Here is a 17,555-nt window from a genome sequence, read left to right as displayed (position 1 = left end):
TTAGTTAAACTCAACACCTCAGTTATGAAAGCTGAAATCGCTCTGCTTTAAAAAAAACGGAATGATCCGGGACTGTGAGCTCTGCCATTGAAACAGACACAGAATGATCCGGGACTGCAAGCACTCCCGGTTTAAACAGACCCAGAGTGATCAACAACTGACCACGAGCCATTCCATTAAAGACAGGCCTGATTTTCAATGCTTAAGAAAGCGATGGCAACATATATCAGACTGTTTCTATAATAGGCGGCCGATTACAATGCCCGCTCTTCTGTTGGACGACAAATTGAATGTTTACTCCATTATAATTTTTCCATTTATCTCCGTCATTTCTCTCCAGCCAAATGACCTGAGTGTAAGTGTCAGCCGTGGCTCAGCTGCAGCCAAGTCAAGCAGCACTCCAGAGATTTGAGCACATAATCCAGGCTGACACTCCAGTGCATTACTGAGGTAGTGCTGCACTGTTGGTGCCCCCGTCTTGCTGGTAAGACGTTAAACCGGGCCCTCCGATCCCATGTGAGTATGCCGAAAAGAACGAGGATTTCTCGCCCATTATTTAGCTCTCATCCAAAGACACTACAAAAGAAAATCTCTTCATTAAGGTTGATCAATATGTTTGAAATTACATTGCCTCCTGAAGGAGAAATTTATGTTTCTGCTCCCTAAACATTTGCCTCTGGTCCCGCTACACTTTCATTCGGTGACAATCTCAGCAGAAGAAAGGAGCAGTTCGACAATCTCCGAATCACGATCACTGTTCCACATTCATTCAAGATGTTGAAGAATTGCAGTGGTCTCTTTTAATTTTAACAAGATATGAGTAATGCATGGGGACAGACCAGGAGCACCAGGGCGATTCTGACGAAATTGCATTTGAAAGTTTATTTTAGGCAAGTTTCAGTTAAAAGCTCGGAAAGGGTACCAGTATCAAACGTAATAACGACGAGGATGGGATCCGCATTCTCGATGAACAGTCCATCGCCTCAACCTCTCGGCCACCTCGTCTCAACCATGCACTGCTCTCAGCCATTCCATTTCCTGGTTTTTGCATCTAAGCAGAAATACCCTGAAAGAAAGTCCACTTCACCGCTTATCCTGCCCATGCACACAGATCTACAATGTTGAAAATGTACAATCAGCTTAATGTAAGCAAAAGGCCTTCCGCTGCTTCAGTTGAGGGACTGTCAAAAATGGTTGGTTTGAAGCCAGATTCAGAACAGAAAAAGTGTCGCCCAGTTAATTGAACGACCGCGGCAGGACTCGAACCTGCAATCGTCTGATAACTGAAAAACCTCGCAACCGAAGTCAGACGCCTTATCCATTAGGCCACGCGGCCACTGATGCGGCTGTACCTTTTTTTATGGGGAGAATTGTGAGCAGATTCAATTAAAATGCTCGCAAAAAGAAGCGGATTGAGGAAAAAATAAACATATTTTAACTGAATGAACAGGACTTCTGCGAGCTGGGTTTGCACCAGCGCGGGGAATCGCAATGCAACTTGAAACATAACATCGGCGGCTCGTTGGTCAAGGGGTATGATTCTCGCTTAGGGAATTTCTGTGGCTTAAAATGCGAGAGGTCCCGGGTTCAAATCCCGGACGAGCCCAGTCACATTTAGTTAAACTCAACACCTCAGTTATGAAAGCTGAAATCGCTCTGCTTTAAAAAAAACGGAATGATCCGGGACTGTGAGCTCTGCCATTGAAACAGACACAGAATGATCCGGGACTGCAAGCACTCCCGGTTTAAACAGACCCAGAGTGATTAACAACTGACCACGAGCCATTCCATTAAAGACAGGCCTGATTTTCAATGCTTAAGAAAGCGATGGCAACATATATCGGACTGTTTCTATAATAGGCGGCCGATTACAATGCCCGCTCTTCTGTTGGACGACAAATTGAATGTTTACTCCATTATAATTTTTCCATTTATCTCCGTCATTTCTCTCCAGCCAAATGACCTGAGTGTAAGTGTCAGCCGTTGCTCAGCTGCAGCCAAGTCAAGCAGCACTCCAGAGATTTGAGCACATGATCCAGGCTGACACTCCAGTGCATTACTGAGGTAGTGCTGCACTGTTGGTGCCCCCGTCTTGCTGGTAAGACGTTAAACCGGGCCCTCCGATCCCATGTGAGTATGCCGAAAAGAACGAGGATTTCTCGCCCATTATTTAGCTCTGATCCAAAGACACTACAAAAGAAAATCTCTTCATTAAGGTTGATCAATATGTTTGAAATTACATTGCCTCCTGAAGGAGAAATTTATGTTTCTGCTCCCTAAACATTTGCCTCTGGTCCCGCTACACTTTCATTCGGTGACAATCTCAGCAGAAGAAAGGAGCAGTTCGACAATCTCCGAATCACGATCACTGTTCCACATTCATTCAAGATGTTGAAGAATTGCAGTGGTCTCTTTTAATTTTAACAAGATATGAGTAATGCATGGGGACAGACCAGGAGCACCAGGGCGATTCTGACGAAATTGCATTTGAAAGTTTATTTTAGGCAAGTTTCAGTTAAAAGCTCGGAAAGGGTACCAGTATCAAACGTAATAACGACGAGGATGGGATCCGCATTCTCGATGAACAGTCCATCGCCTCAACCTCTCGGCCACCTCGTCTCAACCATGCACTGCTCTCAGCCATTCCATTTCCTGGTTTTTGCATCTAAGCAGAAATACCCTGAAAGAAAGTCCACTTCACCGCTTATCCTGCCCATGCACACAGATCTACAATGTTGAAAATGTACAATCAGCTTAATGTAAGCAAAAGGCCTTCCGCTGCTTCAGTTGAGGGACTGTCAAAAATGGTTGGTTTGAAGCCAGATTCAGAACAGAAAAAGTGTCGCCCAGTTAATTGAACGACCGCGGCAGGACTCGAACCTGCAATCGTCTGATAACTGAAAAACCTCGCAACCGAAGTCAGACGCCTTATCCATTAGGCCACGCGGCCACTGATGCGGCTGTACCTTTTTTTAAGGGGAGAATTGTGAGCAGATTCAATTAAAATGCTCGCAAAAAGAAGCGGATTGAGGAAAAGATAAACATATTTTAACTGAATGAACAGGACTTCTGCGAGCTGGGTTTGCACCAGCGCAGGGAATCGCAATGCAACTTGAAACATAACATCGGCGGCTCGTTGGTCTAGGGGTATGATTCTCGCTTAGGGAATTTCTGTGGCTTAAAATGCGAGAGGTCCTGGTTTCAAATTCTGGACGAGCCCAGTCACATTTAGTTAAACTCAACACCTCAGTCATGAAAGCTGAAATCGCTCTACTTTAAAAAAAACGGAATGATCCGGGACTGTGAGCTCTGCCATTTTAAACAGACACAGAATGATCCGGGACTGTAAGCACTCCCGGTTTAAACAGACCCAGAGTGATTAACAACTGACCACGAGCCATTCATTAAAAACAGGCCTGATTTTCAATGCTTAAGAAAGCGATGGCAAAATAAATCGGACTGTTTCTATAATAGGCGGCCGATTACAATGCCCGCTCTTCTGTTGGACGACAAATTGAAGCTTTTCTCCATTTTAATTTTTCCATTTATCTCCGTCATTTCTCTCCAGCCAAATGACCTGAGTGTAAGTGTCAGCCGTGGCTCAGCTGCAGCCAAGTCAAGCAGCACTCCAGAGATTTGAGCACATAATCCAGGCTGACACTCCAGTGCATTACTGAGGTAGTGCTGCACTGTTGGTGCCCCCGTCTTGCTGGTAAGACGTTAAACCGGGCCCTCCGATCCCATGAGAGTATGCCGAAAAGAACAAGGATTTCTCGCCCATTATTTAGCTCTCACCCAAAGACACTACAACGGAAAATCTCTTCATTAAGGTTGATCAATATTTTTGCAATTACATTGCCTCCTGAAGGAGAAATTTATGTTTCTGCTCCCTAAACATTTGCCTCTAGTCCCGCTACTCTTTCATTCGGTGACAATCTCAGCAGAAGAAAGGAGCAGTTCGACAATCTCCGAATCACGATCACTGCTCCACATTCATTCAAGATGTTGAAGAATTGCAGTGGTCTCTTTTAATTTTAACAAGATATGAGTAATGCATGGGACACAGACCAGGAGCACCAGGGCGATTCTGACGAAATTGCATTTGAAAGATTATTTTAGGCAAGTTTCAGTTAAAAGCTCGGAAAGGGTAGCAGTATCAAACGTAATAACGACGAGGATGGGATCCGCATTCTCGATGAACAGTCCATCGCCTCAACCTCTCGGCCACCTCGTCTCAACCATGCACTGCTCTCAGCCATTCCATTTCCTGGTTAATTCATCGAAGCAGAAATACCCTGAAAGAAAGTCCACTTCACCGCTTATCCTGCCCATGCACACAGATCTACAATGTTGAAAATGTACAATCAGCTTAATGTAAGCAAAAGGCCTTCCGCTGCTTCAGTTGAGGGACTGTCAAAAATGGTTGGTTTGAAGCCAGATTCAGAACAGAAAAAGTGTCGCCCAGTTAATTGAACGACCGCGGCAGGACTCGAACCTGCAATCGTCTGATAACTGAAAAACCTCGCAACCGAAGTCAGACGCCTTATCCATTAGGCCACGCGGCCACTGATGCGGCTGTACCTTTTTTTATGGGGAGAATTGTGAGCAGATTCAATTAAAATGCTCGCAAAAAGAAGCGGATTGAGGAAAAGATAAACATATTTTATCTGAATGAACAGGACTTCTGCGAGCTGGGTTTGCACCAGCGCAGGGAATCGCAATGCAACTTGAAACATAACATCGGCGGCTCGTTGGTCTAGGGGTATGATTCTCGCTTAGGGAATTTCTGTGGCTTAAAATGCGAGAGGTCCCGGGTTCAAATCCAGGACGAGCCCAGTCACATTTAGTTAAACTCAACACCTCAGTCATGAAAGCTGAAATCGCTCTGCTTTAAAAAAAACGGAATGATCCGGGACTGTGAGCTCTGCCATTTAAACAGTCACAGAATGATCCGGGACTGCAAGCACTCCCGGTTTAAACAGACCCAGAGTGATTAACAACTGACCACGAGCCATTCCATTAAAGACAGGCCTGATTTTCAATGCTTAAGAAAGCGATGGCAACATAAATCGGACTGTTTCTATAATAGGCGGCCGATTACAATGCCCGCTCTTCTGTTGGACGACAAATTGAAGGTTTATTCCATTATAATTTTTCCATTTATCTCCGTCATTTCTCTCCAGCCAAATGACCTGAGTGGAGGTGTCAGCCGTGGCTCAGCTGCAGCCAAGTCAAGCAGCACTCCAGAGATTTGAGCACATAATCCAGGCTGACACTCCAGAGCAGGACTGAGGTAGTGCTGCACTGTTGGTGCCCCCGTCTTGCTGGTAAGACGTTAAACCGGGCCCTCCGATCCCATGAGAGTTTGCCGAAAAGAACGAGGATTTCTCGCCCATTATTTAGCTCTCATCCAAAGACACTACAACGGAAAATCTCTTCATTAAGGTTGATCAATATTTTTGCAATTACATTGCCTCCTGAAGGAGAAATTTATGTTTCTGCTCCCTAAACATTTGCCTCTGGTCCCGCTAATCTTTCATTCGGTGACAATCTCAGCAGAAGAAATCGCAGTTCGACAATCTCCGAATCACGATCACTGCTCCACATTCATTCAAGATGTTGAAGAATTGCAGTGGTCTCTTTTAATTTTAACAAGATATGAGTAATGCATGGGACACAGACCAGGAGCACCAGGGCGATTCTGACGAAATTGCATTTGAAAGTTTATTTTAGGCAAGTTTCAGTTAAAAGCTCGGAAAGGGTACCAGTATCAAACGTAATAACGACGAGGATGGGATCCGCATTCTCGATGAACAGTCCATCGCCTCAACCTCTCGGCCACCTCGTCTCAACCATGCACTGCTCTCAGCCATTCCATTTCCTGGTTTTTGCATCTAAGCAGAAATACCCTGAAAGAAAGTCCACTTCACCGCTTATCCTGCCCATGCACACAGATCTACAATGTTGAAAATGTTCAATCAGCTTAATGTAAGCAAAAGGCCTTCCGCTGCTTCAGTTGAGGGACTGTCAAAAATGGTTGGTTTGAAGCCAGATTCAGAACAGGAAAAGTGTCGCCCAGTTAATTGAACGACCGCGGCAGGACTCGAACCTGCAATCGTCTGATAACTGAAAAACCTCGCAACCGAAGTCAGACGCCTTATCCATTAGGCCACGCGGCCACTGATGCGGCTGTATTTCTTTTTATGGGGAGAATTGTGAGCAGATTCAATTAAAATGCTCGCAAAAAGAAGCGGATTGAGGAAAAAATAAACATATTTTAACTGAATGAACAGGACTTCTGCGAGCTGGGTTTGCACCAGCGCGGGGAATCGCAATGCAACTTGAAACATAACATCGGCGGCTCGTTGGTCTAGGGGTATGATTCTCGCTTAGGGAATTTCTGTGGCTTAAAATGCGAGAGGTCCCGGGTTCAAATCCCGGACGAGCCCAGTCACATTTAGTTAAACTCAACACCTCAGTTATGAAAGCTGAAATCGCTCTGCTTTAAAAAAAACGGAATGATCCGGGACTGTGAGCTCTGCCATTGAAACAGACACAGAATGATCCGGGACTGCAAGCACTCCCGGTTTAAACAGACCCAGAGTGATCAACAACTGACCACGAGCCATTCCATTAAAGACAGGCCTGATTTTCAATGCTTAAGAAAGCGATGGCAACATATATCAGACTGTTTCTATAATAGGCGGCCGATTACAATGCCCGCTCTTCTGTTGGACGACAAATTGAATGTTTACTCCATTATAATTTTTCCATTTATCTCCGTCATTTCTCTCCAGCCAAATGACCTGAGTGTAAGTGTCAGCCGTGGCTCAGCTGCAGCCAAGTCAAGCAGCACTCCAGAGATTTGAGCACATAATCCAGGCTGACACTCCAGTGCATTACTGAGGTAGTGCTGCACTGTTGGTGCCCCCGTCTTGCTGGTAAGACGTTAAACCGGGCCCTCCGATCCCATGTGAGTATGCCGAAAAGAACGAGGATTTCTCGCCCATTATTTAGCTCTCATCCAAAGACACTACAAAAGAAAATCTCTTCATTAAGGTTGATCAATATGTTTGAAATTACATTGCCTCCTGAAGGAGAAATTTATGTTTCTGCTCCCTAAACATTTGCCTCTGGTCCCGCTACACTTTCATTCGGTGACAATCTCAGCAGAAGAAAGGAGCAGTTCGACAATCTCCGAATCACGATCACTGTTCCACATTCATTCAAGATGTTGAAGAATTGCAGTGGTCTCTTTTAATTTTAACAAGATATGAGTAATGCATGGGGACAGACCAGGAGCACCAGGGCGATTCTGACGAAATTGCATTTGAAAGTTTATTTTAGGCAAGTTTCAGTTAAAAGCTCGGAAAGGGTACCAGTATCAAACGTAATAACGACGAGGATGGGATCCGCATTCTCGATGAACAGTCCATCGCCTCAACCTCTCGGCCACCTCGTCTCAACCATGCACTGCTCTCAGCCATTCCATTTCCTGGTTTTTGCATCTAAGCAGAAATACCCTGAAAGAAAGTCCACTTCACCGCTTATCCTGCCCATGCACACAGATCTACAATGTTGAAAATGTACAATCAGCTTAATGTAAGCAAAAGGCCTTCCGCTGCTTCAGTTGAGGGACTGTCAAAAATGGTTGGTTTGAAGCCAGATTCAGAACAGAAAAAGTGTCGCCCAGTTAATTGAACGACCGCGGCAGGACTCGAACCTGCAATCGTCTGATAACTGAAAAACCTCGCAACCGAAGTCAGACGCCTTATCCATTAGGCCACGCGGCCACTGATGCGGCTGTACCTTTTTTTATGGGGAGAATTGTGAGCAGATTCAATTAAAATGCTCGCAAAAAGAAGCGGATTGAGGAAAAGATAAACATATTTTAACTGAATGAACAGGACTTCTGCGAGCTGGGTTTGCACCAGCGCAGGGAATCGCAATGCAACTTGAAACATAACATCGGCGGCTCGTTGGTCTAGGGGTATGATTCTCGCTTAGGGAATTTCTGTGGCTTAAAATGCGAGAGGTCCTGGTTTCAAATTCTGGACGAGCCCAGTCACATTTAGTTAAACTCAACACCTCAGTCATGAAAGCTGAAATCGCTCTACTTTAAAAAAAACGGAATGATCCGGGACTGTGAGCTCTGCCATTTTAAACAGACACAGAATGATCCGGGACTGTAAGCACTCCCGGTTTAAACAGACCCAGAGTGATTAACAACTGACCACGAGCCATTCATTAAAAACAGGCCTGATTTTCAATGCTTAAGAAAGCGATGGCAACATAAATCGGACTGTTTCTATAATAGGCGGCCGATTACAATGCCCGCTCTTCTGTTGGACGACAAATTGAAGCTTTTCTCCATTATAATTTTTCCATTTATCTCCGTCATTTCTCTCCAGCCAAATGACCTGAGTGTAAGTGTCAGCCGTGGCTCAGCTGCAGCCAAGTCAAGCAGCACTCCAGAGATTTGAGCACATAATCCAGGCTGACACTCCAGTGCATTACTGAGGTAGTGCTGCACTGTTGGTGCCCCCGTCTTGCTGGTAAGACGTTAAACCGGGCCCTCCGATCCCATGAGAGTATGCCGAAAAGAACAAGGATTTCTCGCCCATTATTTAGCTCTCACCCAAAGACACTACAACGGAAAATCTCTTCATTAAGGTTGATCAATATTTTTGCAATTACATTGCCTCCTGAAGGAGAAATTTATGTTTCTGCTCCCTAAACATTTGCCTCTAGTCCCGCTACTCTTTCATTCGGTGACAATCTCAGCAGAAGAAAGGAGCAGTTCGACAATCTCCGAATCACGATCACTGCTCCACATTCATTCAAGATGTTGAAGAATTGCAGTGGTCTCTTTTAATTTTAACAAGATATGAGTAATGCATGGGACACAGACCAGGAGCACCAGGGCGATTCTGACGAAATTGCATTTGAAAGATTATTTTAGGCAAGTTTCAGTTAAAAGCTCGGAAAGGGTAGCAGTATCAAACGTAATAACGACGAGGATGGGATCCGCATTCTCGATGAACAGTCCATCGCCTCAACCTCTCGGCCACCTCGTCTCAACCATGCACTGCTCTCAGCCATTCCATTTCCTGGTTAATTCATCGAAGCAGAAATACCCTGAAAGAAAGTCCACTTCACCGCTTATCCTGCCCATGCACACAGATCTACAATGTTGAAAATGTACAATCAGCTTAATGTAAGCAAAAGGCCTTCCGCTGCTTCAGTTGAGGGACTGTCAAAAATGGTTGGTTTGAAGCCAGATTCAGAACAGAAAAAGTGTCGCCCAGTTAATTGAACGACCGCGGCAGGACTCGAACCTGCAATCGTCTGATAACTGAAAAACCTCGCAACCGAAGTCAGACGCCTTATCCATTAGGCCACGCGGCCACTGATGCGGCTGTACCTTTTTTTATGGGGAGAATTGTGAGCAGATTCAATTAAAATGCTCGCAAAAAGAAGCGGATTGAGGAAAAGATAAACATATTTTATCTGAATGAACAGGACTTCTGCGAGCTGGGTTTGCACCAGCGCAGGGAATCGCAATGCAACTTGAAACATAACATCGGCGGCTCGTTGGTCAAGGGGTATGATTCTCGCTGAGGGAATTTCTGTGGCTTAAAATGCGAGAGGTCCCGGGTTCAAATCCCGGACTAGCCCAGTCACATTTAGTTAAACTCAACACCTCAGTCATGAAAGCTGAAATCGCTCTCCTTTAAAAAAAACTAAATTATCTGGGACTGTGAGCTCTGCCATTTTAAACAGACACAGAATGATCCGGGACTGTAAGCACTCCCGGTTTAAACAGACCCAGAGTGATTAACAACTGACCACGAGCCATTCCATTAAAGACAGGCCTGATTTTCAATGCTTAAGAAAGCGATGGCAACATAAATCGGACTGTTTCTATAATAGGCGGCCGATTACAATGCCCGCTCTTCTGTTGGACGACAAATTGAATGTTTACTCCATTATAATTTTTCCATTTATCTCCGTCATTTCTCTCCAGTCAAATGACCTGAGTGTAAGTGTCAGCCGTGGCTCAGCTGCAGCCAAGTCAAGCAGCACTCCAGAGATTTGAGCACATAATCCAGGCTGACACTCCAGTGCAGTACTGAGGTAGTGCAGCACTGTTGGTGCCCCCGTCTTGCTGGTAAGACGTTAAGCCGGGCCCTCCGATCCCATGAGAGTTTGCCGAAAAGAACGAGGATTTCTCGCCCATTATTTAGCTCTCACCCAAAGACACTACAACGGAAAATCTCTTCATTAAGGTTGATCAATATTTTTCCAATTACATTGCCTCCTGAAGGAGAAATTTATGTTTCTGCTCCCTGAACATTTGCCTCTGGTCCCGCTACTCTTTCATTCGGTGAAAATCTCAGCAGAAGAAAGGAGCAGTTCGACAATCTCCGAATCACGATCACTGCTCCACATTCATTCAAGATGTTGAAGAATTGCAGTGGTCTCTTTTAATTTTAACAAGATATGAGTAATGCATGGGACACAGACCAGTAGCACCAGGGCGATTCTGACGAAATTGCATTTGAAAGATTATTTTAGGCAAGTTTCAGTTAAAAGCTCGGAAAGGGTAGCAGTATCAAACGTAATAACGACGAGGATGGGATCCGCATTCTCGATGAACAGTCCATCGCCTCAACCTCTCGGCCACCTCGTCTCAACCATGCACTGCTCTCAGCCATTCCATTTCCTGGTTTTTGCATCTAAGCAGAAATACCCTGAAAGAAAGTTCACTTCACCGCTTATCCTGCCCATGAGCACAGATCTACAATGTTGAAAATGTACAATCAGCTTAATGTAAGCAAAAGGCCTTCCGCTGCTTCAGTTGAGGGATTGTCAAAAATGGTTGGTTTGAAGCCAGATTCAGAACAGAAAAAGTGTCACCCAGTTAATTGAACGACCGCGGCAGGACTCGAACCTACAATCGTCTGATAACTGAAAAACCTCGCAACCGAAGTCAGACGCCTTATCCATTAGGCCACGCGGCCACTGATGCGGCTGTACCTCTTTTTATGGGGAGAATTGTGAGCAGATTCAATTAAAATGCTCGCAAAAAGAAGCGGATTGTGGAAAAGATAAACATATTTTAACTGAATGAACAGGACTTCTGCGAGCTGGGTTTGCACCAGCGCATGGAATCGCAATGCAAACTGAAACATAACATCGGCGGCTCGTTGGTCAAGGGGTATGATTCTCGCTTAGGAAATTTCTGTGGCTTAAAATGCGAGAGGTCCAGGGTTCAAATCCCGGACTAGTCCAGTCACATTTAGTTAAACTCAACACCTCAGTCATGAAAGCTGAAATCGCTCTCCTTTAAAAAAAACTAAATTATCCGGGACTGTGAGCTCTGCCATTTTAAACAGACACAGAATGATCCGGGACTGCAAGCACTCCCGGTTTAAACAGACCCAGAGTGATTAACAACTGACCACGAGCCATTCCATTAAAGACAGGCCTGATTTTCAATGCTTAAGAAAGCGATGGCAACATATATCGGACTGTTTCTATAATAGGCGGCCGATTACAATGCCCGCTCTTCTGTTGGACGACAAATTGAATGTTTACTCCATTATAATTTTTCCATTTATCTCCGTCATTTCTCTCCAGCCAAATGACCTGAGTGTAAGTGTCAGCCGTTGCTCAGCTGCAGCCAAGTCAAGCAGCACTCCAGAGATTTGAGCACATAATCCAGGCTGACACTCCAGTGCATTACTGAGGTAGTGCTGCACTGTTGGTGCCCCCGTCTTGCTGGTAAGACGTTAAACCGGGCCCTCCGATCCCATGTGAGTATGCCGAAAAGAACGAGGATTTCTCGCCCCTTATTTATATCTCAACCAAAGACACTAAAGCAGAAAATCTCGTCATTAAGGTTGATAAATATTTTTGAAATTACATTGCCTCCTAAAGGAGAAATTTATGTTTCTGCTCCCTAATCATTTGGCTCTGGTCCCGCTACTCTTTAATTCGGTGACAATCTCAGCAGAAGAAAGGAGGAGTTCGACATTTAGTTGAATTCAACACCTCGGTCATGAAAACTGAAATCGTTCTCCTTTAAAAAAAACGGAATGATCCGGGACTGTGAGCTCTGCCATTTCAAACAGAAACAGAATGATCCGGGACTGTGAGCACTCTCTTTTTAAACAGACCCAGAGTGATTAACAACTGACCACGTCCCATTCCATTATAGACAGGCCTGATTTTCAATGCTTATGAAATCGATGGCAACATATATCGGACTGTTTCTATAACAGGCGGCCGATTACGATGCCCGCTTATCTGTTGGGTGACAAATTGAAAGTTTACTCCATTGTAATTTTCCCTTTATCTCCGTCATTTCTCTCCAGCCAAATTAACTGAGTCTAGGTGTCAGCCGTGGCTCAGCGGCAGCAAAGTCAAGCACCACTCCAGAGACTTGAGCACATAATCCAGGCTGACACTCCAGTGCAGTAATGACGTTGTGCTGCACTGTTGGTGCCTCCGTCTTTCTAGTAAGACGTTAAACCGGGCCCTCGGATCCCATGAGAGTATGCCGAAAAGAACGAGGATGTCTCGCCCATTATTTATATCTCAACCAAAGACACTAAAGCAGAAAATCTCGTCATTAAGGTTGATAAATATTTTTGAAATTACATTGCCTCCTAAAGGAGAAATTTATGTTTCTGCTCCCTAATCATTTGGCTCTGGTCCCGCTACTCTTTAATTCGGTGACAATCTCAGCAGAAGAAAGGAGGAGTTCGACAATCTCCGAATCGCGATCACTGCTCCAACTTCATTCAAGAAGTTGAAGAATTGCAGTGGTCTCTTTTAATTTTAACAAGATATGAGTAATGCATGGGGCACAGACCAGGAGCACCAGAGCGCCTCTGACGAAATTGCATTTGAAAGCTTATTTTAGACAAGATTCAGTTAAATGCTCGGAAAGTGTACCTGTATCAAACGTAATAACGACGAAGATGGGAGCTGAACCCTTGCGTACAGATCGGCAATAGATTAACTGTCTATCGCCTTAACCTTTCGGCCACCTCGACTCAACCATATACTGCTCTCAGCCATTTCATTTCCTGCTTTTTGCATCTAAGCAGAAATACCCTGAAAGAAAGTCCACTTCACCGCTTATCCTGCCCGTGCACCCAGATCAACATTGTTGAAAATGTACAATCAGCTTAATGTAAGCAAAAGGCCTTCCACTGCTTCAGTTGAGGGACTGTCAAAAATGGTCGGTTTGAAGCCAGATTCGGAACAGAAGAAGTGTCGCCCAGTTAATAAAACGACTGCGGTAGGACTCGAACCTGCAACCTTCTGATGACTGAATAACTCATAACCGAAGTCAGACGCCTTATCCATTAGGCCACGCAGCCGCTGATACTGCTAGGTGTCTTTTTATGGGGAGAATTGTGAGCAGATTCAAGGAAACTGCTCGCAAAAAGAAGCGGATTGAGGAAAAGTTAAACATTTTAACTGAATGAACAGGACTTCTGCGAGCTGGGTTTGCACCAGCGCAGGGAATCACAATGCAACTTGAAGCAGAGCATCGGTGGTCCGTTGGTCTAGGGGTATGACTCTCGCTTAGAGAATTTCCGTGGCTTAAAATGCGAGACGTCCCGGGTTCAAATCCCGGACTGAGCCCCGCCGCATTTAGTTAAACTCAACACCTCGGTCATGAAAGCTGAAACCGTTCTACTTTAAAAAATACGGAATACAGAAACAGAATGATCCGGGAATGTGAGCACTCCCGGTTTAAATAGACCCAGAGTGATTAACAACTGACCACGACCCATTCCATTATAGACAGGCCTGATTTTCAATGCTTATGAAATCGATGGCAACATAAATCGGACTGTTTCTATAACAGGCGGCCGATTACGATGCCCGCTTTTCTGTTGGGTGACAAATTGAAAGTTTACTCCATTGTAATTTTTCCCTTTATCTCCGTCATTTCTCTCCAGCCAAATGAACTGAGTCTAGGTGTCAGCCGTGGCTCAGCGGCAGCAAAGTCAAGCACCACTCCAGAGACTTGAGCAGATAATCCAGGCAGACACCCCAGTGCAGTAATGAGGTAGTGCTGCACTGTTGGTGCCTCCGTCTTTCTAGTAAGACGTTAAACAGGGTCCTCCGATCCCATGAGAGTATGCCGAAAAGAACGAGGATGTCTCGCCCCTTATTTATATCTCAACCAAAGACACTAAAACAGAAAATCTCGTCATTAAGGTTGATAAATATTTTTGAAATTACATTGCCTCCTAAAGGAGAAATTTATGTTTCTGCTCCCTAATCATTTGCCTCTGGTCCCGCTACTCTTTCATTCGGTGACAATCTCAGCAGAAGAAAGGAGGAGTTCGACAATCTCCGAATCGCGATCACTGCTCCAACTTCATTCAAGAAGTTGAAGAATTGCAGTGGTCTCTTTTAATTTTAACAAGATATGAGTAATGCATGGGGCACAGACCAGGAGCACCAGAGCGACTCTGACGAAATTGCATTTGAAAGCTTATTTTAGGCAAGATTCAGTTAAATGCTCGGAAATTGTACCAGTATCAAACGTAATAATGACGAGAATGGGAGCTGAACCCTCGCGTACAGATCGGCAATAGATTAACAGTCTATCGCCTTAACCTTTCGGCCACCTCGACTCAACCATATACTGCTCTCAGCCATTCCATTTCCTGCTTTTTGCATCTAAGCAGAAATACCCTGAAAGAAAGTCCACTTCACCGCTTATCCTGCCCGTGCACCCAGATCTACAATGTTGAAAATGTACAATCAGCTTAATGTAAGCAAAAGGCCTTCCCCTGCTTCAGTTGAGGGACTGTCAAAAATTGTCGGTTTGAAGCCAGATTCGGAACAGAAGAAGTGTCGCCCAGTTAATTAAACGACCGCAGCAGGACTCGAACCTGCAATCTTTCTGATAACTGAAAAACTCGCTAACCGAATTCAGACGCCTTACCCATTAGGCCACGCAGCCGCAGATGCTGCTGAGTTTCTTTTTATGGGGAGAATTGTGAGCAGATTCAAGTAAACTGCTCGCAAAAAGAAGCGGATTGAGGAAAAGTTAAACATTTTAACTGAATGAACAGGACTTCTGCGAGCTGGGTTTGCACCAGCGCAGGGAATCGCAATGCAACTTAAAACATAACATCGGCGGCTCGTTGGTCTAGGGGTATGATTCTCGCTTAGGGAATATTCCATGGCTTAAATTTGCGAGAGGTCCCGGGTTCAAATCCCGGACTGAGCCCCGCCGCATTTAGTTAAACTCAACACCTCGGTCATGAAAGCTGAAACCGTTCTACTTTAAAAAATACGGAATTAATCGGGACTGTGAGCTCTGCCATTTCAAACAGAAACAGAATGATCCGGGACTGTGAGCACTCCCGGTTTAAATAGACCCAGAGTGATGAACAACTGACCACGACCCATTCCATTATAGACAGGCCTGATTTTCAATGCTTATGAAATCGATGGCAACATAAATCGGACTGTTTCTATAACAGGCGGCCGATTACGATGCCCGCTTTTCTGTTGGGTGACAAATTGAAAGTTTACTCTATTGTAATTTTTCCCTTTATCTCCGTCATTTCTCTCCAGCCAAATGAATTGAGTCTAGGTGTCAGCCGTGGCTCAGCGGCAGCAAAGTCAAGCACCACTCCAGAGACTTGAGCAGATAATCCAGGCAGACACCCCAGTGCAGTAATGAGGTAGTGCTGCACTGTTGGTGCCTCCGTCTTTCTAGTAAGACGTTAAACAGGGTCCTCCGATCCCATGAGAGTATGCCGAAAAGAACGAGGATGTCTCGCCCCTTATTTATATCTCAACCAAAGACACTAAAACAGAAAATCTCGTCATTAAGGTTGATAAATATTTTTGAAATTACATTGCCTCCTAAAGGAGAAATTTATGTTTCTGCTCCCTAATCATTTGCCTCTGGTCCCGCTACTCTTTCATTCGGTGACAATCTCAGCAGAAGAAAGGAGGAGTTCGACAATCTCCGAATCGCGATCACTGCTCCAACTTCATTCAAGAAGTTGAAGAATTGCAGTGGTCTCTTTTAATTTTAACAAGATATGAGTAATGCATGGGGCACAGACCAGGAGCACCAGAGCGACTCTGACGAAATTGCATTTGAAAGCTTATTTTAGGCAAGATTCAGTTAAATGCTCGGAAATTGTACCAGTATCAAACGTAATAATGACGAGAATGGGAGCTGAACCCTCGCGTACAGATCGGCAATAGATTAACAGTCTATCGCCTTAACCTTTCGGCCACCTCGACTCAACCATATACCGCTCTCAGCCATTCCATTTCCTGCTTTTTGCATCTAAGCAGAAATACCCTGAAAGAAAGTCCACTTCACCGCTTATCCTGCCCGTGCACCCAGATCTACAATGTTGAAAATGTACAATCAGCTTAATGTAAGCAAAAGGCCTTCCACTGCTTCAGCTGAGGGACTGTCAAAAATTGTCGGTTTGAAGCCAGATTCGGAACAGAAGAAGTGTCGCCCAGTTAATTAAAGGACCGCAGCAGGACTCAAACCTGCAATCTTCTGATAACTGAAAAACTCGCTAACCGAATTCAGACGCCTTACCCATTAGGCCACGCAGCCGCAGATGCTGCTGAGCTTCTTTTTATGGGGAGAATTGTGAGCAGATTCAAGGAAACTGCTCGCAAACAGAGGAAAAGTTAAACATTTTTACTGAATGAACAGGACTTCTGCGAGCTGGGTTTGCACCAGCGCAGGGAATCACAATGCAACTTAAACCATAACATCGGCGGCTCGTTGGTCTAGGGGTATGACTCTCGCTTAGTGAGATTTCCGTGACTTAAAATGCGAGACGTCCCGGGTTCAAATCCCGTACTGAACCGCGCCGCATTTAGTTAAACTCAACTCCTCGGTCATGAAAGCTGAAACCGTTCTTCTTTAAAAAATACGGAATTAATCGGGACTGTGAGCTCTGCCATTTTAAACAGAAACAGAATGATCCGGGAATGTGAGCACTCCCGGTTTAAAAAGACCCAGAGTGATTAACAACTGAACACGACCCATTCCATTATAGACAGGCCTGATTTTCAATGCTTATGAAATCGATGGCAACATAAATCGGACTGTTTCTATAACAGGCGGCCGATTACGATGCCCGCTTTTCTGTTGGGTGACAAATTGAAAGTTTACTCCATTGTAATTTTTCCATTTATCTCCGTCATTTCTCTCCAGCCAAATGAACTGAGTCTAGGTGTCAGCCGTGGCTCAGCGGCAGCAAAGTCAAGCACCACTCCAGAGACTTGAGCACATAATCCAGGCAGACACTCCAGTGCAGTAATGAGGTAGTGCTGCACTGTTGGTGCCTCCGTCTTTCTAGTAAGACGTTAAACCGGGCCCTTGGATCCCATGAGAGTATGCCGAAAAGAACGAAGATGTCTCGCCCCTTATTTATATCTCAACCAAAGACACTAAAACAGAAAATCTCGTCATTAAGGTTGATAAATATTTTTGAAATTACATTGCCTCCTAAAGGAGACATTTATGT

General features: G+C 44.8%; 9 non-coding genes across 9 annotated transcripts; 3 read left to right on the top strand and 6 right to left on the bottom strand.

The window, feature by feature from the left end:
- Positions 1-1,245: 1,245 nt before the first annotated feature.
- On the bottom strand, positions 1,246-1,336 carry trnar-ucg (transfer RNA arginine (anticodon UCG)). Its single transcript is given in 2 exon segments — positions 1,246-1,281; positions 1,300-1,336. It is a non-coding gene; the product is annotated as a tRNA-Arg (tRNA).
- Positions 1,337-1,516: 180 nt separating this feature from the next.
- trnap-agg (transfer RNA proline (anticodon AGG)) lies at positions 1,517-1,606 on the top strand. Its single transcript is given in 2 exon segments — positions 1,517-1,552; positions 1,571-1,606. It is a non-coding gene; the product is annotated as a tRNA-Pro (tRNA).
- A 1,253-nt stretch (positions 1,607-2,859) lies between these two features.
- On the bottom strand, positions 2,860-2,950 carry trnar-ucg (transfer RNA arginine (anticodon UCG)). The gene is given in 2 exon segments: positions 2,860-2,895; positions 2,914-2,950. It is a non-coding gene; the product is annotated as a tRNA-Arg (tRNA).
- A 1,524-nt stretch (positions 2,951-4,474) lies between these two features.
- On the bottom strand, positions 4,475-4,565 carry trnar-ucg (transfer RNA arginine (anticodon UCG)). Its single transcript is given in 2 exon segments — positions 4,475-4,510; positions 4,529-4,565. It is a non-coding gene; the product is annotated as a tRNA-Arg (tRNA).
- A 1,523-nt stretch (positions 4,566-6,088) lies between these two features.
- trnar-ucg (transfer RNA arginine (anticodon UCG)) lies at positions 6,089-6,179 on the bottom strand. The gene is given in 2 exon segments: positions 6,089-6,124; positions 6,143-6,179. It is a non-coding gene; the product is annotated as a tRNA-Arg (tRNA).
- Positions 6,180-6,359: 180 nt separating this feature from the next.
- Positions 6,360-6,449, top strand: trnap-agg (transfer RNA proline (anticodon AGG)). Its single transcript is given in 2 exon segments — positions 6,360-6,395; positions 6,414-6,449. It is a non-coding gene; the product is annotated as a tRNA-Pro (tRNA).
- A 1,253-nt stretch (positions 6,450-7,702) lies between these two features.
- Positions 7,703-7,793, bottom strand: trnar-ucg (transfer RNA arginine (anticodon UCG)). Its single transcript is given in 2 exon segments — positions 7,703-7,738; positions 7,757-7,793. It is a non-coding gene; the product is annotated as a tRNA-Arg (tRNA).
- Positions 7,794-9,317: 1,524 nt separating this feature from the next.
- Positions 9,318-9,408, bottom strand: trnar-ucg (transfer RNA arginine (anticodon UCG)). The gene is given in 2 exon segments: positions 9,318-9,353; positions 9,372-9,408. It is a non-coding gene; the product is annotated as a tRNA-Arg (tRNA).
- Positions 9,409-15,176: 5,768 nt separating this feature from the next.
- On the top strand, positions 15,177-15,269 carry trnap-agg (transfer RNA proline (anticodon AGG)). The gene is made up of 2 exons: positions 15,177-15,212; positions 15,233-15,269. It is a non-coding gene; the product is annotated as a tRNA-Pro (tRNA).
- Positions 15,270-17,555: the final 2,286 nt, after the last annotated feature.

The sequence above is a fragment of the Somniosus microcephalus genome, unplaced genomic scaffold (assembly GCF_052327205.1).
Source record: "Somniosus microcephalus isolate GS21.2 unplaced genomic scaffold, FLI_Smic_1.0 unresolved_chr1, whole genome shotgun sequence".
Classification (NCBI taxonomy): domain Eukaryota; kingdom Metazoa; phylum Chordata; class Chondrichthyes; order Squaliformes; family Somniosidae; genus Somniosus; species Somniosus microcephalus.
The sequence above is the reverse complement of the archived record's forward strand: the minus strand, read 5'-3'. Positions and strand labels throughout refer to the sequence as shown.